Source organism: Ammospiza caudacuta, chromosome 7 (genome assembly GCF_027887145.1).
Source record: "Ammospiza caudacuta isolate bAmmCau1 chromosome 7, bAmmCau1.pri, whole genome shotgun sequence".
NCBI lineage: Eukaryota > Metazoa > Chordata > Aves > Passeriformes > Passerellidae > Ammospiza > Ammospiza caudacuta.
Window position 1 is genome coordinate 7,152,390 of NC_080599.1, and position 22,731 is coordinate 7,175,120.

Sequence of the window (22,731 nt, forward strand, 5' to 3'; positions counted from 1 at the left end):
AAACATCACCGGGGTCAGAGGGACAGAGACACCCTCAAACCCCCAGAAGGGCTGAACCTGGGATTTGGTTTGGGGCTGAGGATTTAGGAAGGGGCTGGAATTGGGGCTGGGCTTGGAGTTGGGGCTGAGATTTGGATTAGCGCTGGGATCGGGGTTAAGGCTAGACATGGGATTAACTATTGGGCTGGGGCTGGAATTGGGTCTAGGGCTAGACAAGTCTGGCACTGGGATGAGATTAAATACAGAACTGTGAGTGTGTCTAAACGTGGAGTGAGATTGAGACCAAGATCACTGTCAGGTTTGGGATTGAGCTCACCCAGAGTGGGACAGAGGGGATGTTACGGTGGGAAGGTTTGGGGAAAATCCTGGTTTGGGGAAAAACAAGGTGTGAATGCCTTGGGTTGGGGATTCCTCCAACCCACGTCCATTTCTAGAAGTCACCTGATGTCCCAAAATCAAGAGTAATTAAAAAAAACCCACCAGGAGTTTCCCATTTCCAGTTTCATCCCTCTTGGGTTATTGTTGGTCCCCCATCTCAAGGCTGGTGGGGATCCCATGGGTCCTAGGGATCCCCCCTCTCCAGGGTCCTGCTTTTGGATTCTGGGAGGTTCTGGGGTCCCAAGGTCCCCCTCTCCAGCCTCCCCTCAATCCAGCCACTTGGGGTTCCCCCTTCTTTCTACCACCTTGTCCTGGATTAGCGCAAATTTGGTCAAAACCCTCCAAAAGGAGTTTCCTCTAGAATGCTGATTCAGCAGCCCCACCCTCAGCCAGTTTGGGAAAATATTGCCTTAGAGGAAAGTGGCAAAAAAAGTTACTTTACAGGCAAAGCATTTACCAGCACAAAAATTGAACAATATTAAGCAATAAAACCTCTTGCTGCTCCAAAATAGATGACAAACTCCGAAAGTTCCTCCTTGGGTTGTAGCTCCCCGCACTCAGCGTCTTATCAGTGTCTTATCAGTGTCTTATCAGTGTCTTATCAGTGTCTTATCAGTCTCTCCAGCACTGGAAATGCTGGCCCAGGCTCAGCCAAGTGGGCCACAGGTGCGAGCTGCCGGTGGTGTTCTGACTGTTCAGTGCAGAGCAGATTTAAACAGCTCCAAAGAAAAAGAAAAACCACAGTCCAGGGAACTTCTCTGCTTCAGCGAGCAAAAACTAACTAAAAGCAAAGGACAGCTCTGTCCTGCTGTCTGTCCATCCAGCAGCTGGAATGTAGAGGAATGTAGTGTATGAAAACAAACTGCTGCTTCTTCCTCCTCCCCTCCTCTCTAAAAACCGGCCTTAAAGGTGCAGAACTCATTTCTGGGCTAAACAGACCGATGGGGGTACGAGCATCATGAAGTCACCCCAGGACACGCCCCTCTCAGGGTCAGGGGGTCCCGTCCCCGCCTCATCTCCGGGCTGCCGGGGCTCCCCCACCTCCGGTATCGCCCCTTCCCCTCTCCCCGCCCCGGGGGTCCCCCGTTCCACAGCCCCGGCTCTCACGGGGATTCCCAAAACCAATGTCCCGCCCCGTCGGTACCGGGCCATCCCCACGTGGACCCCTGGGACCCTTCCGAGGGGCGATCGCGGCTCCTCTGCCCCCGAAAAAGCTCCTCTTGGGGAGCCCGGGGATACCCGGGGCTCGAGTCAGGGATCTGCTGGCTCCGAACACTCTCCAAAAAATCCTCCTGGAGACCCCTGGCTGGAGCCGGGGCGAGCTCGGCCTCCGCCCTCCCCTGCGGCTCGGGGCTGGGGGCGATGCTCCCGGGGCAGGGGGTGCTGCAGGCTCGGCGTGCGGGCGCTGCGAGCGCCGCGATTCTCCCGCTCCTGCTGCTGCTCCTCCTCTCCCTCCTCTTCCTCCCGCATTTCCTCCGCTGCCAGCCCGGACCCCCCTTTCCCACCGCTCTGCCCCGCGGCCCCGCAGCCCCGGCTGCTGGGTGGGGGAGCCCCCGATCGGCCCCAGGGCTGGGCAGGGGCTCGGGGACCCCCCCGGGGCGGATCCGTCCCCCCGGCCCGAGCCCCAAATTCCGCTCCGGGGCCGCCGGGCTCTGCGGGCCCGCCTGGCAACGGGTGAGTCATCGGCGAGAAAAGCTCTGGTTGGCTGGAAATTGTTTACTGCGTCCTCTGATTGGCTGGAATTGTAAAAGGCGCTACGCCCTGCGGGTGTTGCTGGGAGCTGCGGAGTCCGGGCGGGAGCCTTTTCCTGTTTATTTCTGTTCTCTGAGACCTCTTTCCTATTTCTTTCTCTCTTTGAGACCTCTTCCCTCTTTCTTTCTCTCCCTTTCTCCTCCCCATTTCTTGTTCCGTTCAGTCCACGCTCAATAATCGTCGGTTGCTGTCCCACGCTCTCATTCGCTCCTTCAGTGCGGCAGAGGCGTCTCTCCCTCGCGGGGTCTTAATCCATGGACAGGGTCCCTTCCCACCCCAGTCCCTGGAAAATGTCCATCAATGCCACCTTTGCTGTGTGGTCTGGGGGCCCACAGAGCTGCTGGATCTTCTCCCCTTGGGAGAGAAGTTCCTTGGGAGGCACGGCAGGAGCAGCAGGGAGCCTCGGGAATGCCCCTCTGGGATCCACGGCACATACTGCCAGGGTCTGGAATTCCAGTTCTCAGCTATGAAAAGATGTTCCTGCCCTTGAGGGCAAAGCTGTCAAGAAGGAGCCAAAAGCCAAGTGGAACAAGATCTTACAGTGGCATTTCACTGCGAGCCTTCATAACTTCCCCCATGGTTGTTGTAGCTCCTGAATTGGGAATTAAATCCGGGCACGGTCTTTGGTGTGAGCATCCCTGGGTCAAGGGAGACACTGAGAGAGAAACAGAGCAGACAAAGAGAGGCAGGAGAGAAAAGAGGGCACAAACACAGTCAGCTGAGAAGTTGGCACTCTGAAAACAGACCAGAACTGACTGAAAAGGAATATAACAGAAAGGAATAATTTTGCACCTTTTATTTACTATCAAAATACAATTTCTTCCCCTTCTCACAAACATCTTGCCAGTGTCATTCAGCAGGGCTGTCAGAAAGTCCATCATTCTGGGTGGATGTTCCAGGCTGCAGCCACAAGGAAACAGGGAATGGGGATTTTCCTGCTCCTGGGGAGTTTGACATCCTCATCTGAGGAGAGGAGGAGGCACCAAAAGAAAAGGGCAGCTGGGCTTCACCCTTCCACAGGAAAAACGGGGCGGGGGAATCTCTCATCCTGTCTGCTGCTGTTCCCACAGGGATGTGAGGGCTGATCCCAGAGCCCTAAGGGTCACAGTCAGGGCTGCCCTCAGGGAATGCTTGCCTGGTACTGAGGGGCAGCGTGGGAGCACCTGGATCTTGGGGCACCCAGCTGCCCCTCATGTTTGGAGGTGCCTGAGGAGGGCTGGGACGATGCCAGGGACATCCTGCAGTGACATCCCCTCTGTCCTGCCCTGGGTGAGCTCAGTCCCAAACCTGACCCAGATCCTGGTCTCATTCTCACTCCATGTTTAGACACACTCACAGTTCTGTATTTTATCTCATCCCAGTACCAGACTTGTCTAGCCCTAGACCCAAATCCAACCCCAGCCCTAAAGCCAATCCCATGTCTAGCCTTAACCCCAATCCCAGCGCTAATCCAAATCTCAGCCCCAACTCCAAGCCCAGCCCCAATTCCAGCCCCTTCCTAAATCCTCAGCCCCAAACCAAATCCCAGGTTCAGCCCTTCTGGGGGTTTGAGGGTGTCTCTGTCCCTCTGACCCCGATGATGTTTGGGTGGGGTCACACCAGGGCTGAGAGGGATAGAGACGCCCCCGGCCTCCCCAGGTGTGAGAAGTCGGAGAGCCCCCCCAGCCCCGAGCACCCTCAGTGGTGAGAGGGACACAGAGCCCCTGGTCCCCAGCCCTGCACAGGCATTGCCTGAGGCCAGAGGGATGGAGACCCCCCGAGCATCCCCAGGGTGAGGGGACAGAGACCCCCGAGCATCCCCTGGGCTGAGAGGGACAGAGACTGCCCTGAGTACCCCCTGGCATAGGGGTGAGAGGGAGGGAGACCCTCCAGGCATTCTCTGGGGTGAGAATGATGGAGACCCCCTGGGGAATGGCCTGGGGTGACAGGGACAGGGACAAGCCCCCCAAACCCCTGCCAAGCATCCCCCAGGGCGAGAGGCACAGAGACCCCTCAAGCATCTCCTGGGCACTGGACAAAATAATTTGGCAGAAATCAAACTTGACTCTGCATAAATCACTTTGATGAATATTTGATTTTCCCACAAGTCAGATGTGATGAAAATGCAAACATATCCCAAACATTAATAAACTGACAGTACAAGCAATTTTGTGACAATTCCAAGTTCCACTGGTTCCTGCACAGCTCCAGCTCAGCTGCTGGCACATTCTGATAAAAGTGTAAATTCAGCCCAAGACAGATATCATTAAAAGGAAAGTAAACTCTTTGTAGCTGTCACAAAGGCGACAGGGATGAAGAGAAAAATGATTCTCACATTTTGCAAAGCACTCAAGCCTGGGAATTCAGGAGTTATTTGGGAATTTAGCTACTTGAGCTGAGCTTCTTGTAGGACTTTTAGCAGCCTTGTGTTCCTCACCATGGGGTGAATGAACCTTGTCAGTCTTGCTGGTATCATTTGCTCCCTTTCCTCTTGTGATTTTAAAAAACATTTCAAGGAAGGATGTCACAGACATTTTTTCATAAAATCCTCTCTTTTAGGATTTGTCCTTTCTGGAAAGCTGGGGCCCCAGAAGAAAAATGCAAACAATAATTATCTGCTGATGTGGAATGTAACAGGAGCATGTGTGATTGGTCTTCTGTGAGTGTTTGGATTTGCTGACCACTCATGGGAGAGTTGGTCCTTGCTTTCTGCTGGACTCAGAACTTTGTTATTCATTCTCTTCTTTCTATTCTTAGCTTACCAAGCCTCTGCAACTTTTCTCTTTATTCCTTTTAGTATAGTTATAATGTATTATATATCATATATCAATAAATCCAGCCTCCTGATCATGAACCAAGATTCTCGTCCACTTCTCTCACCCTGAAGACCTTCATCAGGTCGCTGTAATAGAAGGACAACAAAATATTTTCTTTACACTCCAGGCCCACAAAGGCGATTTACCTCATCGGTTCTCCCATAAGTCACTCAGAGGAAGCTGCAGCCCAGTTTCAAAGAGTTCCTCCAGAGAGAACCACAACCTCCTCAGAGGAGGGAACCATGCTGTTGTCAAAGGCACTTGGGGTCAGAGAACAGTGCCTAAACTCACTGTGCCAAAATAATTTCAGTCTGGTGAGTCTGGTTAAGAAAAGTGTTAGAGAGATTCCTCTGCCCCAATTAAGGTGATAATGAGACCAAACCCAAAATGAATTTTATTGAACAGTAAATGGGATAGAAAAGGGGGGACAGGAAAAAGAGCCCTCCCCTGGGGCAGGGTAAGTGTGACATTGTCTCGTGTGTGTGGCCTTCCTAGAGTGGGGGTTTTACACCTTAGCCAGTTTGGGTAAGGGGGGTGGTGTTCACCCCCTGAGCAGGGATTACCCCACTGTTTCAGGTTGCCATGCAAGATGTAACCAAATGCATGTTTTCAATCCCCATCTTCATCAACTGCTATAAACAGCTGGGGCAGTGTTCTTTATCTCTTCCATGACTCACCCCTGATAATGCCCTCCAGGGGAGATATCTCCTGTGAATGGGCCATTGAGTGTCACTGCAGAACTGATAAAATTCCATCCTCCCATTGTGGGATGCTCCGCCCAGGGGGAGGATCCAAGCATTCCTACCTGGATATAAGCTGACACTTTGCTACACCAGCAGCACCTTGCCTACTGGATTCCCAGAGGACGAGAACTCCCTAGCAACCACTGGACATCCAGAGGAAGACCAGACCTTTCTACAGGATCACTGCTTCTAGAGAATCGTGTTCATCTCTCCAACAGGACTGCACCACCATCTACTGGGACTGCTGCCACCACCCTGACCAACAGGGTGTCAGGTTATATCCTGACTCTGTCAGTTTAAGGCAGTGTTTCTGTATCATTGCCTTGATCTTAGTTTTCTTTTAAATTGTAATTCTGGTTTAGACCCTCCCCAGGTTTGCCTTCAAACCAGTACAAAAGACAATGTGCGCACCCTTTGTTTTCTTCCCAGAACAGGATTTCCCATTCCCAAACCTTGATTGGATGGAGAAGGAGGCTGTGGGGAAGAGGAAGGATCCCCGGGACACCCAGATAGGTGAGGAGGAAGTCAGTTCCTATTTCCCCCTCTCTCCTGCTCTATCTCCCAGCCCAGCACAGCCCCTGGCTGCAGGACAACCCTGCTACCAACGCCATCCTGCCGGGGATGCACTGGGGGAATCTCCTTCCCCTTCCCTCTGGCATGGAGACAAATCCCATCCTGTCCTTGTCCTTCCTTCCCCAGGGAAGGAACTGAGGATGGAGACCAGGGAGGAAAAATCTGCATGGCAGAACCTCGTGAAAGAGGCCATTTTGAGTGATTCTAGCGCACAGGAATCCAACAGGGAAGAAAAACCTCAGACATCCCCCATGAGGAGGGGCTCCAATCCCAGCCCAGGGTGCTCTGAAGAAGAAAGAGCCACCCTGAGCCAGGAAGGTGGGCAGACCTTCAGCCAGAGTTCAGAGCTGGTGGTCCATGAGCAGCTTCATGATGGGGAGAAGCCCCACAAGTGCTTGCAGTGTGGGAAGAGTTTTAGGCGGAGCTGCCACCTGATCAGCCACCAGATGATCCACACCGGGGAATGGCCCTACAAGTGTGGGGAGTGTGGGAAGGGCTTCAGCTACAGGTCCAACCTTGTGACCCACCAACGCATCCACACTGGAGAGAGGCCCTACGAGTGTCCCCAGTGTCAGAAGAGGTTTCAGACCAGCTCCAGTCTGCTCCAGCACCAGCGGATTCACACGGAGGAGAGGCCCTTCCTCTGCCCTGAGTGCGGGAAGGGCTTCAAGCACAACTCCGACCTCATCAAGCACCGGCGCATCCACACAGGGGAGAGGCCCTACCAGTGCGCCACATGTGGGAAGAGGTTTCAGACCAGTTCCAGTCTCCTCCAGCACCAGCGGATTCACACAGATCAGAGGCCCTTCCACTGCCCTGAGTGCGGGAAGGGCTTCAAGCACAACTTCACCCTCACCATCCACCGGCGCATCCACACAGGGGAGAGGCCCTACGAGTGTCCCCAGTGTGGGAAGAACTTCACCACCAGCTCTCACTTGACCAGACACCAACGGAGCCACCAGTAAGGGATCCCTACAAATGCCACAAATGCAGGAACAGCTTCATCCACCACTCCAGCTTCATCCCCCATGGGAGAACCCACATTGGGAAGAGCCCTGGTGATCCATGTTCCCCATGATCCATGCTGGGAAGACACCAGTCCCTTTCCCTGCCCTTACCAGTGTCATGATGTGGGATTGAAAAACATGAGGGTCTTACCATGGCTCTGTCATTACATTCACTCCCACCTCAGAGAATTTCCAGGTGCAGGAAAGGGACACTCTCTCTCTCTCTCCTTGAGAAGAAGTGTGTCCTTTCCAAACAGGGGAAATTGTGGCCAGGAATACCCAGTGAGTTGTGTTTTAGTTTTCCCAGTGAACTGTTTCATTTATCCCTTCTGTTATCAATATTGTTTCAGTTCTGTTTGTCCCTTATCTTGTTCCTGTTCCTAATAAATTGTTCTTATCCCAGCCCGGGATCTTTGCCTTTGTGCTTTCCATGGGAGGCAGGAGGGCAGTGAGGGCAGCGCGGTTTTAGCGGGGAAAGAAAATTGGGGAATCCCATTCCTGCACCCCGGCCCAAGGAAACTGAGCATCCCAGCTGGTCCCAGAGTGGAGGAATTTCTTGTCTCAAGACATGCCTGGTGGCCATGGCAACAGCCTTGGAAGCGGGTCCCTGGCTGGGCCTTAGGGAACCTCTTCCCTCTGGTGCCCAGGGACAGGAGTGGAGGGAACGGCTGCAGCTGAGTCGGGGCAGGCTCAGGTTGGATGTCAGGAAAAGGTTTTTGCCCAGAGGCTGCTGGGGCCCTGCCCAGGCTCCCCAGGGAAGGGTCCCAGCTCCAGGGCTCTCTGAGCTCCAGCAGCGTTTGGACAGCGCTGCCAGGCCCAGGCTGGCATTGTTGGGGTGTCCTGTGCAGGGCCAGCAGTTGGACTGGAGGATCCTGATGGGTCCCTCCCAGCTCAGCCAATTCTGTGGTTCTGGGATCCCATGAGCCTGGGGATGGGGCTGCCAATGGTTGCCATGGTAACGATCTCTGGCTGCAGGCCTCAGCTGGTGTCCATGGCAACCACCCCATCATGGGGTCTCCATGGAGCTGCCAAGGGACTGACCATAGCAACAGGGGACTGGTGATGGTTGCCATGAAACTGACCATAACAACAGGGGGCTGCTGATGGTTGCCATGGAAACTGACCATAGCAACAGGGGGCTGCTGATGGTTGCCTGCTAAGGATCAGATTTGTCACAGGCCCTCAGAGGGGTTCCATAGGGACTTTCAAGAGTCTCCAGGCTGTTCCAGAGCTGGAATGTCACAGGCACAGACAGGGGCTCCATGGAGACCTCCCAGGGCTTTCTGGAGATGTTAAAGAGCCCTGTGGTCAGAGGCAGTCACAGGCATCCAATGGTGACATCCCAGGTGACCTTGGGCTGCAAAGGCACCGATCTGTCACAGGCACTCACGGGGGCTCCACGGTGACATCCCAGGAGTCCCCAGGCTGCCAAAGACCCAGGATGTCCCAGACACTCACAGGGTTCCTGTCATGGGCAGATATATTTATATAAATATGTATTCTCTATTATGGTAATGATTAGACAAAATTGCCTTAATCAGAAATATTTATGCCAGGATGTTAGAGACATAAAATATATTATACAGAGAACTAGGAAATTATTTCAAAGCAACTGTATTAAGCAAAACCCGTAACTAAGCAGAGATTGATGTCACTCCCCCCGACCAATGACCATGGGCAATTCCCTTTGGCTCAGCCTGGAGCAGTGACCTTGAGGGTGTCCCCACCGCTGGGAGGAATCCCCACACCCCTCAAGAAGGGAAATGTCAGGAGATGCTGCCATTAAAATTTGGGACAGGGCTTTTCTCGTCTGAGGTGCTGCCCTGTCAGTCAGATGTGCCCAGGCTGGGCCAGCTCAGCAGCGCTGCAGAAGCTCTCAGTGGTGTCACTTGGTTGTTCCTTTCTCTGGGGATTTTTCCAGCTCTGCCACAGCTTCAGCTCCCTCTGAGGATGTTAAACTTTGGGATGGAGGAGTCAGGCTGGTTTCAGCATTATTCACCCACAAAGCAGTGTGACACCCCTACTTCATTTCCCACTGGGGGCTTTGCAAACAGGGCCTTGTTGGAGTTGTTGGAGCCCATTGCAGGCAGAGCCTCCTGCTCCAGCAGGAACTGCCTTTCCTGTGCCATGAGCACGGCAGGTCCCGCTGCAGGAAAAGCCCCAGGCCAGCCCCAGCACAGGGAAGGGCTTGGGCACAAGGGCAGAGTGCCATGCTGGGAGCTGTGCCAGGGAGAGCCTGAGGCACCAAAGGCACCTTGGCAGCAGCAGCTGCTTGCAGGCCATGGCCAGAAGCCTCCCTTGGCAGCCCAGCCTGGTGGCCACCTCTGCAGAGCTGCTGCCTCAGGGATCATTCCTGGCTGGGCTCTGAAAAGCCACTTCTGCTCCAGGAGCCTGACTGGGAAGCCCATTGGCCCCAGCACCTTGGGGACAAGATATTAATGACAAAACTCTTCATGGCAGCAGAGCCAAGGCAGGGGCAGAGGAAAGGGCAGAGCCAGGCCCAGGGCACAGGGCTGCCATGGTGATGGCTGTGAGGTCACTGCCCCTGCAGCAGCCTGGCTGCCCTCAGCAGACATTCTGGCCAGAAGCCTTGTGAGGGCACCCAGCACATCAGAGAACCCACAATGCAGGAATTCTGTCACTGGAGATGAGAGGGTTTCAATGGGCAAGGCTGCACAAAGCTCCTGCTCTTGGACAATTCCTGGGATGGGGAATCCACTTCTCTGGAAAAACGGTTGCCATTTTGTGCCACTCTCATATTTATAAAATATTTCCTCTTTCTAACAAATGTTAATTTGTCCCCATTCAGTTTAAAGATACTGACTTGTTTTCTGTCACTGTAGGATTTACGAGAAAATAACTTAGAATGCTATTTTTCCCTTTTCACAGACCTTGGAGAGGACTCAAAAATCTCCCAAGATGGGATTTGGAGGCCTCATCACAAAACCAGCAGGGAGAGTCTGCGGCCTCTGTGGTCAGTGGTGTAGAGACTGAGGACTGAAAGGGAATAGCCTGGGAGGGATGGATGGGTGGTTTCAGAGAGGCTGGAGCTTTTCATCATAGTAGGAATAAGCCTGAAGAAGACCTAATAGCACCAAGTGCAGCTTGGGAGGTCCAGACTGAACACCAGCAGAAACGAATTTCCCTGGCAGGGCAGGGCTGGCTGCAGCACGTCCCCAGCAGGAGCCTGGAGCAGCCCAAGGCTCTGTGTGGGCAGGCAGGGGCAGGCAGGAGGCAGAGCTGTCAGCAAAGGAAGGGCCCAGCCAGGTGGGGCAGCCGGGGGTGCTGAGAGCCTGCAGGGACAGAGGTGCAGGTTTGCTCAGCAGCAGAAACACCTTTCCCTCGCTTGTCCCCAGCTGTCATCACTGCCACCAGTGTTCTGCTCTACCTGGAACCTGGGGACATTTTCTCAGTCCTGTCCCTCAGATGGATCTATTTAAAGTATGAGAAACTTCAGTGTATCACCCTCTTTTTGAGTCCCTGAGAAGGTTTTTTGAGCACACTCCAAGGGACTGAGTCTGATGCAAAGAGCACCAAATCCCCAGAGGCTCATTAAAGTCCCTGTGCTGTGTCTGTGCTGCTGAGCTGGGCCGGGCTCCTGGCCCAGAGGCAGCTCCATGCAGGGGCAGCGCTGCAGAGAGACAGCTCTGGCCAGGAGCAGCTCCTGTGCACAGCCCAGCAGGGCTGGGGCACTGCCAGGGCCCCTCAGGGACACCAGCAGGGCACAGACAGAGCTCACAGGGGCTCAGCACTGGCAGGGGCTGTGTCATGTCCAGAGGGGGCTGTGTCACAGCAGCACCTCTGTGGCTGTGTCACAGAGCCACAGAGCAGCTGGGATGTCAGCAAGGGGCTGTGTGACAGCACAGAGCGGGCTGTGTGAGGTCACAGATTGGGCTGTGACATCACAGAGTTTATTGTGTGAGGTCACTGAGCAGCTACAGCATCATAGAGGGGACTGTGTGACATCACAGAACAGGCTGTGACATCATGGCATGGCTCTATGGCATCATAGAGCAGACTGTGAGGTCAGAGTATGTGCTGTGACCTTACAGAGTGTCAGTATGACATCACAGAGAGGGTTTTGTGACATCACTGAGGGGGTTGTTACATCACAGAGCTGGCTGTGACATCATAGAGTAGGGTGTGAACCATAGAGCAGATCCTGACATCACAGAAGGTGGCCATCAGGGAGTGGGCTGTGACAACACTGGGTAGCTGTGTAACATCATAGAGCAGGCTGTGACATCACAGGAGAGATTGTGAAATCATAGAGTGACTTTCTGACATCACAGAGACTTCTGTGACATCACAGAGCAGCTGTATCACATCATAGCGTGGCGTCTCAGAGTTGGCTCTGGGACACCACAGGGGCAGTGTGATATCACAGGGGCAGTGTGACATCATAGAGGCAGCTGTGTGACATCACAGGGGCAGTGTGAGGTCCCTGGGGAGGTCACTCTGCCCCAGCCCCCCTCACAGCTCCCCCCAGAGCAGTCCAACCCTGCTCGTGCACAGCGGGGTCCCCTGTCCCCCCGGGTCCCCCCTCCCCCGGCTCCGCAGCCTCCCCCAGAGGATGTTCCATGAGATCGACCCCAGAGCCTGACACGGGGACAGGGGGCCGGGGCCCTGGGGGTGGCACAGGGGGACAGGGACCCCCCGGCAGCATCCCTGTGTCCCCCAGGGCCAGAGCCTGGGCCAGGGCTCCTTCACCCTGCTGCAAACGAGGCCTTGAGAGCGCTGAAAAAATCCCCAGCAAGGGAGCAGCAAAAACCAGACTGAATATTACGGGACAGCAGCACAAAGTTCCTTGGCAAGAGTCACTCTGCTCCTGACTGGACACTTCAGGCACAACAAGGAAACAAAGCAACAACAAAACCAAACAGAATCCAGGCAATCAAACCAGAAATTAACCGAGAAATATCCCTCTGTGTGTGTGATACAAGTGAGGGTAAGGATAAAAGGAATACGGCCCAAAGGCTTAACAGGCCTCAAACTTAACAGGACTTAAACCTTAAATGTGACCGATACCTTAAACATCAAAGTTTAGCAAAACAACAGCATTTAACACTTTTTAACCGAACTTATAACCTATGACTTAGCAATTTAACAGAGGAATAACACTTAACAATATTTAACTTAACCAATAACTTAAATAAAATGGAACAATTTAGCAAAAGAACAACTCTTAGCAGCATTTAATTTAGCTTAGACCTTGTGACTTAACCTTTCTTGCTGATATCTGGATATCTGACTGACTCAGCTATCCAAGGCACTCAAGCCCCTCAGAGAGCAGCATTTCTGCCACATTTCCCCAGCACAGGCACTCCGGTGTGCACACAGACACAAAGAGTCAGTGCAAGGCACCCGGGAGCAATTCCCCTGAGGGCAGGCAATGCTCACTGCTGATGCTTTGGCATCTCCCCAGCAAAGGACAAAGGGTTGAGTCTGGAGGAGTGGGGGGATCGGCCCAGGCTCCGTCGTTGTTCAGGATCCCTGAGTGCAGCAAACGGGAGAGTTCCCAGCTGGAAGAGGCCCCACTCAGAGGGAGTCGCTGGCCCAGGAGAGCTCCAAGGGCTCCTTTTGGAGCGCTGTTTGCAGGGCCCAAGAGAGGGACTGCAGTCCCAGCAATGGTTCATCCTGGCCACACTTGGCATCAGCAGCTTTCTTTGGCAGTGTGAGAACAGGGATGTTGTGCTACGGAGAGAACAAAACCAGTTCCCAGGGCTGCTGCTAAAGAAACCAGGAGCTGGTTGGGCAGCAGCAGTGCCTGGAGCAGACAGTGTTTGTGATGAGCTGCAGAGGAGCTGAGCCCAGGGGCTGTTGGCCAAGGCTGAGGCCCAGGGAGCATTTCTCAGCTGGCAGGGCTGCCTGAGAAGGGGAGAGGGGAATGCAGCAGCACAGGGCCCATGGAACCAAGGGACAATTGTGACACTGTGGGCCCTGTGAGACCAAGGGACCATTGTGACACTGTGGGGCATTGTGAGGCCAAGGGACCATTGTGACACGGTGGGGCCCTGTGAGACCAAGGGACCATTGTGGCACTGTGGGGCCTCATGGAATCATGGAGAGCACTGTCAAATTGCTGGGCCTCATGGAACCAAGAAGACTGTTCTGATGCTGTGTGACTCCATGGAATGTAGGAGTCATTGTGACACTGAGAGGCCCCATCAAACCAAGGGGCCCTTGTGACATTGCTGGGCCTCATGGAACCCTGGAGACCGTTTTGGCACTTGGGGGTGTCATGGAACCAAGGGGCCATTGTAACACTGTTAGACCCCATGGAGCCAAAGGACCGTTGTGACATTGCAAGGCCTCATGGAACCATGGAGAGACCAATAAGGCACTTCACAACCTCATGGTTCCAAGGGTTCATTGTGACACTGCAGGGCTGCATGGAACCAAAAGATCCAGGGTGACACAGAGGGTCATCAACGGTCCATTGTGACACTGTGGAGCCAAAGGAGACTTTTGTGACACTGCAAACCCCCAGGGTCTAAAGGTCCATTGTGACATTGCAGGGCACATGGAATATAGGAGTCATGTAACATTGTGGGGACTGGGCAACCATGGAGACCATAGTGACATGCAAGGCTCATGGAACCATTGGGACCAAGCTGACACTGCAGGGCCTTCTGGAACATGGGGGCCACTGTGACACTGTGGGACACTGTAGAAACAAGTCACCTTTATGGCACTGTGGGGCATCATGGATCCAAGACACCATTGTGACACTGTGAGGCCCCACAATACCAAGGGAACACGGAGCAGGTCTGCGTGGTTTGGCCTCCCAGGGGCCACGTGACTGATCCAGCTGACCTTGGCATTTTGAGGGCCTCTTCTGCTATTGAAACACTGGGGCTCCGTACTTTCCCTTCTATGGAAAAGAAGTCGTCTTCTCCTCCAGTAACTCATGGCCAGAATTGGGATTTTACCTCCAAACTTCCCTATATCCAGGGATTGTTCCAAAAGGAATATTGCCAGGACATGTCTGGCTGGCAATGGTTTCACAAGGATCACCTCTCTTCTATCCTGAAAAACCCTGGGAAGGCTCCATGCTTTCCTTCCTATAGGAAAGAACTGTCCTGCTTCTCCAGTTGCCCATGGCTGAGATTGGGGTTCCACCTCCAAAATTCCCTATATCCAAAGACTGATCCAAGACAAAATCTGCTATTACTGGCAAGTCTGACTGGCCTGGGCCTAGTGAGGCTCTCACCTGCCTTCCAAATACTGGGGATCTGTGCTTTCCTTCCTGTGGGAAAGTACTGTCCTTCTAGTCCAGGTGCACATGGCCAGAATTGGGATATCCACCTCCAACATTGCCCTACTGTGAGAGACTGGAGGAGATTGTTGTCTTGAATCATTTCATGTTATGGGGAGGAAGGGGCAGGTCCACCCTTGCCCTGCCCTGGAACCCCAGCCCTGCCCTGCCCTGGAACCCCAATCCCCCCAGAGCCTCTATCCCAGCCCAGCAGTGGCTGCCAGTCCCTGGCACAGCACAGGCAATGCTCCTCAGCCACCTCTGCAGCCCCAGCCCAGCTCCTGAGGGACAAAATGAGCCCAAGTCCCACCTGGGGGAAGGGCTCAGGGAGACCAAGGGTAATTTGAGGCTGACCACAAGGCAAGCACACATCTTGACCCTACCTGCTCTTGGAATGTCCACCTGAACAGTGCTGGAATCCAGGAGTTGGTAGCTGTGTGTGCTGCTCTGTATCTTTTTTCATTTCTTTCTCTCTTTCTGTGTCATCTTCTCCTTCTTCAAATTACCTCTTCCAGCAAATTTTGATTAACTTAAAATTGGACAGGCTTAGAGTTTGTGAAGTAGAATGGGCCAAGGTAATGCTTTGGGAAGTGTTTTCTGTTCATTGAACATCAATTGAACTTTTGCCACAGTTTCTCTGTATTTCTAAAGTTGCCAGTAAAGGCTGTTTTTTTGTTTTAAGCTCTTGAGAGCTCCTGTTGGTATTTCTCCAGTGCATGCAACTCAGAGTACACAAACAGCTGTAAATCCTTTTAAATGTCTCCTTGAGAGAGTTCTTTGGGAGATGGAAGTCAGAGCTTGTCTGTCCTGCTTGGCACAGCCCAGGCAGGGCTTTCCCAGCCACATTCCACACTCCATTTCCCAGCTGGAGCCGCTGGTGCCTCTGAGTTGTGCTGCCCCAGCCCCAGGGACGCTCTCCTTGTCTGCCCATTCACCCATGGTTGCTGGGAAGGGATGGCCTCAGTGGGGGCTGCTGACATCCTCAGCACCTTGGAGGCTGCTGCTGAATTTTCCTGCTCCAGAGGCTTGTTCAGCCTTCAGTTCTTCAGTGCAGCAATTCAGTGTCCCAGGGCTCATTAACATTGAGAACAACTTGAGAAGCCAAGCCTCTGGGGATAATTTGATTTTAATTTTCAAATCTTTCGTGGTTAGGTAGATCTCAGTAGTGTATTCAAAGTGAATACATGGTATTTAAAAAGACAGCGAGAAGAGATTTTTTTAGATCCTATTTAGTTTTACTTTCCTGTTAATTTATTGATATGTGCAATCTCCAATTGACACTGAATCCAAGTACCTCCTCATGCAGTTGGAATAGATATGAAAATCAAGACCCTTCATGGCTGACAATCAATCAGACTCTGTCCCTACCCCCACCCCACCATTTCCCCCATCCAAGCCCTGGCACTCAGAGCAGCCTTGTGCAAATCTGAGCTCCCTCCAGCCCAGGATGCACCTGCAGCTTTCAGCTCCTTGGCTCCAACTCCCACCAGCTTCCCTTGGGGAAGGAGCTGCCCAAGACACAGAGGGATGTATATTTATTGTCAGCCAACAAAGGCAAGGGAAGGAACAGCTCCATCAAATGCAAAAGCCATTCCTCTCCATGGCTCTGCCCTGCCCCTGATCCCCACGTCCTATCCAGTTTCCTTCATCCCTGAATTGCCAGGCACTTTCTGGGAAAGGGGAGCTCTGCTCTGAGTATGGAGGGAGGTGCTATGAGTTGTGGTGGGAACCACAACTCATCAGGTTTGTGTCCTTTTGGGGTCAGGAACTGGTGAGACTCGGAGGCAGAGAAAGTTTCTCTTCATGGCCAACAGACCATAGTTGAACAGGACACAATTTAATAACAATTACGCCCTTCCCTGAGCTATGTGCAATGTCCCAGCAGTGTCTGGTGAGTCCACCATTCACAAGTGATTTCCATACTAAAATCACTGTCAGAAAAACATGGTTCTGTGATAGATGTAAACACAATTAAGTTCTTGTACCAGGATTCTCATCCTGGAGTGAGGACAGAACAGCTTGAATAATTCCTGACTTGCAAAGCTGTCAGTGGTGGATGGAGAAGGGAGTCAGGCTTCTCTTGGTGGTGAGGAAATGCTGAAACCAACCTGACTCATTTCATCTCCTCCTGTCCTGGCTGATCTCCCCTCTTTCCCCTTCCATCCATTGGTTTTTGTCTCCCCCCAGCCCCCTGTGCAGAGCCTGGCTCTGTGTTTTCCATCAGCTCCTTGCTGGCACTGCCTGGCTGGGATGGGGAGCCCCTCAGCCTTCCCTGCTCTGGGCTGGGCCAGCCCAGCTCCTTCAGCCTCTGCTCACAGCTCTGGACAAAATTGGTACTTCTCCAAAATTCCCTACATGCAAGGGTTTCTCCTGGACAAAAGCTGCAAGGACAGACAGGCTTGGCTCAGTTTGGCCTCTGGTGGTGGCCTCTAATCTGCCCTGGAAACACTGGGGCTCTGTCCTTTCCTTCCTGAGGGAAAGAACTGGCTGCCTCATCCGGATTGTCATGGGCTGAAATTGGCATTCTTCCCCCAAAATCCCGTATATCTGGGATACAGAATATTTATATCTGAGATACAAGATATTTATTCTGTTGCTTCCAGATAAAAGCTGCCAGGACAGACAGATCTGGCTGGCCTTGGCCTCTAGTGGCTGCTGTTTATCAGCTCCTGGAAGACTGGGCCTCCATTCTTTCCTTCCTGTGGAACCATGATGACACTTCAGGGCCTCATGAATCCAAGGAACCATTGTGACACTGTGTGGATTGTGGAACCAAGGACATCTTTGTGGCTCTGTTGGGCTGCATGGTCCCAAGGGGCCAGTGTGAAGCAGCAGGGCTTTTTGGAACCAAGTGGCCATTGCTGCATTTTAGGGCCCTGTGGAGCCAAAGGACCACTGGATCCATGGAGAGCATTGGGGCATTGCAAGGCCCCATGGAACCATGGAGACCATTGTGACACTGTGGGGCCCCACAGAACCAAAGGGCCTCTGGGACCCTGCAGGGCCTCTTGGAAGCACGGGGCCACTGTGACACTGCAGAAGCAGGGAGAACATTATGATACAGCAGAGCACCATGAAACCAAGGGAACATGGAACAGGTCTGGCTAGCTTGGCCACCCAGGGCCCACTTGACAGGCCCAGCTGATCTTGGAATGTTGAAGGCTGCCTCTCATCAGTCCCTAGAGAACTGGAACCCAGTGCTTTCCTTCCTATGGAAAAGAACCATTTGTCCTTCCAGGTGTGCAAAGCCAAAATAGATACTCCCATCGAAAATTCCCTGCATGCAAGGGTTCTCCCAGAAAAAAGCTGCCAGGACAGAGAGCTCTTGCTGGCCTTGGCTTCTGGTGGTCACCTCTCATCTCAAGGAACCCTGAAGAAAGAACTTGAACAGGTTTGACTGCTGGGACATCAATGAGTGTCACGCTCTTAAAAACTCAGATGCTCTTCTGATTATGTGTCTTTTCTTCCTTATTATGTATTATGTGTGAAGTATTATTTTCAGGTAAAAATATTATTCTTATCACTTTACCTGAGTTATCTGAAAAAAAACAGCTCATCTATATATGACTCCAGGGAACCTGTATAAGCAAACACAGTAAAAAATCCAGCAGGAATTATTTGTCCCTGCTCCCATCTATCACATCTCTAGAGCTAGAGGTGCAGCCCCAGCACTTGGCAGGGCTCAGGGGCTCACAAGCTCAACTCCCACACAGAGAACTTGCAGACTCTGGGGTGCTCTTCTTGGCCCCTGCACGCTCAGCCAGGCTGAGATGGACACTGATGGTTTCTGGGCCAGGCTCTCTGAGCCCAGCTCCCTGCAAGCTCTGCCAGCTGTCCTGAGCTCTGGGCAGCACCAAGAGCCTCTCCCCAGCCCAGCCCAGCCAGCTCTGGCCCCACAGCTCTGCTGAGGCCAGGCTGCTCTGGGCACTGCCCCACAGCCTCAGCCCCTGGCAAGGGCACAGCAGTAGCTGCAGCTGCCCCAGGACTCAGCCCCAGCATGGGGGAAGGTGCTTGGCCAAGGCCAAAGGAGGCTCCCTGGCTGCCCTGCTCTGCTCTGCCTGAGGTGCTGAGAGCTCTGCAGCCCCTGCTGCCATCCCATCTGCCCAGGGCAGCACAAGAGCCCCGGCCCTGGGGCCCTCAAGTGCTGCTCCTGCTCCAGGCCCAGGGCCCATGCCAAAGCTGTGACAGCCACAAAGCTGAGCCCATTTCTGTTCCTGGCTGCTCTGATGGGGATGGATCCTCAGCCACTTGGAGATTGCTGATGAATTTTACTACTCCGGAGGCCGCTTCTTCCTGGAGCTCCTCAGTTCAGGAATTCAGTGAACAAAGCTCATTTGTTCAAATACCCAAACAGGAAAAACCACTGGGAATAATCTATGTTTTCAATTCTTCTGTGGTTAATTAGACAGATTTCAGAAGAGTATTCAAAGTGAATCTGCTATATTGAAAACAATGCAAGTTTGGTTTTCTTTTCCTGTTTATAGATTGATATCAGAAATATCCAATTGATATTGACCCCCAGACTCTTCTAAAGCAGTCTGAATACACGTGAAAATCAAGACCCTTCATGAGTAACAATCAATAACATTTTGTCCCCACCACCCCCCCACCATTTCCCTCGTACAACCCCTGGCACTCCTATGGATCAGGAATGGTGTGGCCAGCAGGACCAGGGCAGGGATTCTTCCACTGTGCTGGGCACTGCTTGGGCAGCACCTCGAGTGCTGTGTCCAGTTCTGGGCACACCCAATTTAGGAGGTACATGGAGGGGCTGTAGCATGTCCAGAGAAGGGCAACAAGGCTGGGGAGGAGTCTGGAACACAAGTCCTGTGAGGAGTGGCTGAGGGGGCTGGGGTTGTTTATCCTTGAGGAGAGGAGGCTCAGGGGAGACCTCATCGCTCTCTACAGCTCCCTGACAGGAGGGTGCAGCCAGGTGAGACGCAGGCACTTTTCCCAGGGAACAGTGACAGGACAAGAGGACACAGCCTTCAGCTGCACCAGGAGACATTTAGGCTGGACATTAGGAAATATTCTCCACACAATTGACATTGGAATGGGCTGCCCAGGGAGGTGGGTGAGTCACCATCCCTGGAAGTGTTTAAGGAAAGACTGGATGTGGCACACAGTGCCATGGTCTGGGTGACAAGGTGGTGTTGGGTCCCAGGTTGGCCTTGATGCTCTCCAAGGTCTTTTGCAGCCTGGCTGATTCTCTGATGATTGTGGCAGTGCAGGGCCCTGGCAAAGCAAGGCGGTGTCAGGGCACAGGTTGGACTTGATGATCTCCATGGCCTGTTCCACCCTTGCTGATTCTGGGATTCTCTGAAACCACCCTTGGAGCAGCTGCATGATGAGCCCTGGGCCTCCTCTTCAGAAGTTCCAGCAGTCCACGTCCCTCAGCTTCTCCTGCAAGCCCCAAAGCCCATCCTGTCAGTCCTGCAGAGCCTCTGCAGCTCCTCCTCACTACCCAGAACAGGGAGCCCCAGAGGCAGACACAGCAGCCCAGATGTGCCCCCCTGGCCTGGGGTGCCTCTGGCAAGGGAGCAGCACCAGGCACTGCAGGAGCCTGCAGACAATTCCTGCAGCACTTGTAGGATGATCCTGCTGCCCAAGGGACATTCCCATGGTGCCAAGTCAGGAACTGCAAAGGGGAGTGGGGCCAGAGAGGAAAGGGTAAACAGGGATGGGCTGTTTGCAGGAGAGGGAACAGGGATCGGCAAGAGGAAGAAGTTTGTATCAGGAAGAGTAAAGAAAGAAAAGGTGAAGCCAAGGAAATGCTCAGGGCAGTTTGGTGCTGGCTGCCAGGCAGCCCTGGCTCTGAGCAACAGCGTCTGCAGTGGGACAGGAAAGTCCCAGCTGATGGGAACAAACTTTCTGGCTGACTGCAGAGGCCAGGACAAAGCTGAGTGTTTTCCCTGGTGCCTTCCAGCCCTCGCTGGCCCCCAGGGGCTGATGACATTTGTGCTCCCTCAGGTTCATGTCCCCACACCAACAGTATGTGGTGCTCCCCCTGCTCTGTGCAATGCAAACAGGGGCTGCTGAGCCAGTGCTGCCGTGTGTGTGCCTGCAAGGATGGGGCACCTGTGTGAGCTGTGGAGAGGCCAGGGCTGCAGAGGGGGGATGTTGTTGGCAGCTCCATGAGGACGCTCTGGGACCCTGCCCTGGGCTGTGCAGCGCACTGGGGATGGATCAGCCCCTGCTCTGCTGCTCCTTCCCGTCTCCCCCAGGGCCCTTGCAGAGCACCAGCTGTGTCTGTCCTCAGCTGCCATGGCAACCCTGGGACAAAGCAGTGCCAGGTCTGTTCCGGGTACAGTTGCAGCGATACTCGTTGGTGACACCGGGTGCCATGGCAGCAGAAATGGGACCCATTCCTTGGTTTGGTGCCATGGCAACCACTGCCCGGAGCCGTTGTGATGGTTGTGGCCATGGAAAGCTGCCCTGGCCCCTTGCTCAGGGCTGGTGTCAGTGCCCAGAGCCAGAGGGGATCCCTTGCTGGGGGCTGTGCCATGGCCACCTGCCCTGTGCCGCGCTGGCCGCTCTGGCACCAGGAACCAGCAGCCACCGGCACTGCCAGGGCCAAAGGCCAGGTCAGCCAGACAGAAAGGGACGGGGCTGGGCACTGTTTCCATGGCAACCGGCACTGGGGGGACACCTGGGTCACCTGGCCTGGCAGTTGCCATGGAAACCCCCGGCAGGGACTGAGGGCACAGCCCCTGGCACTGAGACACTGCTGGGCCGGGTGCTGAGCACAGGGCTGAGCACGCAGAGATGGTTTTGTTCTTGCTGAGCTGCAGCACAGCCAAGGCCTGTCCTGCCCCTCGTCAGCCACGCTGGGGAGGGGCTGGGGCTGCGGGGAAGTGGGCAGGGGACACAGCCAGGACAGGGGACCCCACCTGACCCTGGGCATACCCCAGACCAGATGACATCATGCTCAGGGTGTAAAGGGGGAAAACAGGGAGGAAGGGGGGAATTTTGGAGGGAGGGCTTTTGCCTTCTCAGGGAACACTTAGGCAAGAGGGGGCCCTGTTTCTCCAGTGGGCAGGGTCACTACCAAGGACACAGACACCAGCTTAAGGAATTGTGTCATTTATATCATGCACAGCTGCAGAGATTTACAAAAGGATAAGCTCAGCAAAGCACATCATCATTAGCAAAGAATTACAAAGGAAGCTCAGCAATCCATCATAACCCATCATTACATTTTGATGACCAATCCCTTGGTGAAACACTAGAGGTGTTTGTGGCAGACAAAGATTCTGGCTGACTATCAAGGTACACCTTACAGACATCAGTAGTACTTTAGCGACACCGTTCTTCATTCTTTTTTCTCAATCTCATTCCAATTAGGAACAAGAACTCTGTTATCCCTGGAGCTGGCACCTTTTTAATTCCAGAATAATGCCCCGAGGCCCTTTGCTGTTCAGCTTTACCATGCTGTCTGTGGCTAACAAGGCTTGGGGGGCCCTTTCCCCTCTGGCTGGAAGGGGCCGGGTCCCAGTCCCTGAGGGTACCCAGGCTCCTGGATGGAATTCCTGTGCAAGTCCCTCAGTGTCACAGCAGCCTTCACATGGAGCCCCATGGATCAGAGCATTTTCCACAGGGGCCCTTGGGGCAAACAGGGAGATTTGGTCTGGCAGGATGTGTAAAACAATATCCTGTCAGATCTACTTGTTCTCACACAGAATCCTTGGCTGCAGGGACACATTCCCATTGTTCCTGCCCAGGTTTCAGGACTCAGAGCTGTCTTTCCCAGGAGCTGCTCCTTCAGCTGCCTTGGGAGGGCCATTTGGCCTCAGGACCCACACTCTGGCTCCATTATTAGGGCTGCTGGATCCAAACCCTTTATCTCCACAAATGGTGGTGACTGGAGGTGGATCTCCTGTTTTCACAATTGTTCTTAAAATTGCAAGATCAATAATTGTGCTACCCTGTCATGGGGTTGAATAATCCAATCTTATTTGTTATTGTTTACAGAATTACTGTAATTTCTCCTGGATATTCTGCATCAGTTCCTCCTGCCATGACAGGAACACTTTGCAAGGCCAAGCTCCAAGGGAGCAGTTACCAAAGCAAAGTGTCCTGGAAGAATCTGAATTCCTGTTTCAGAATTGACAGCTCTCATTGGCTTTGAATTTGTCCTAATGAATTCCAATGCATGAAGGCCCAGCCCTGCAGCCTCTGGGCTGGCCCTGCCAGGGGCCATCACAGCCAGAACAATTTCCCAGGCA

General features: G+C 53.4%; 1 pseudogene; it reads left to right on the forward strand.

The window, feature by feature from the left end:
• Positions 1 to 6,129: 6,129 nt before the first annotated feature.
• Positions 6,130 to 22,731, forward strand: part of LOC131559613 (zinc finger protein 850-like) — a 331,042-nt pseudogene continuing 314,440 nt past the window's right edge.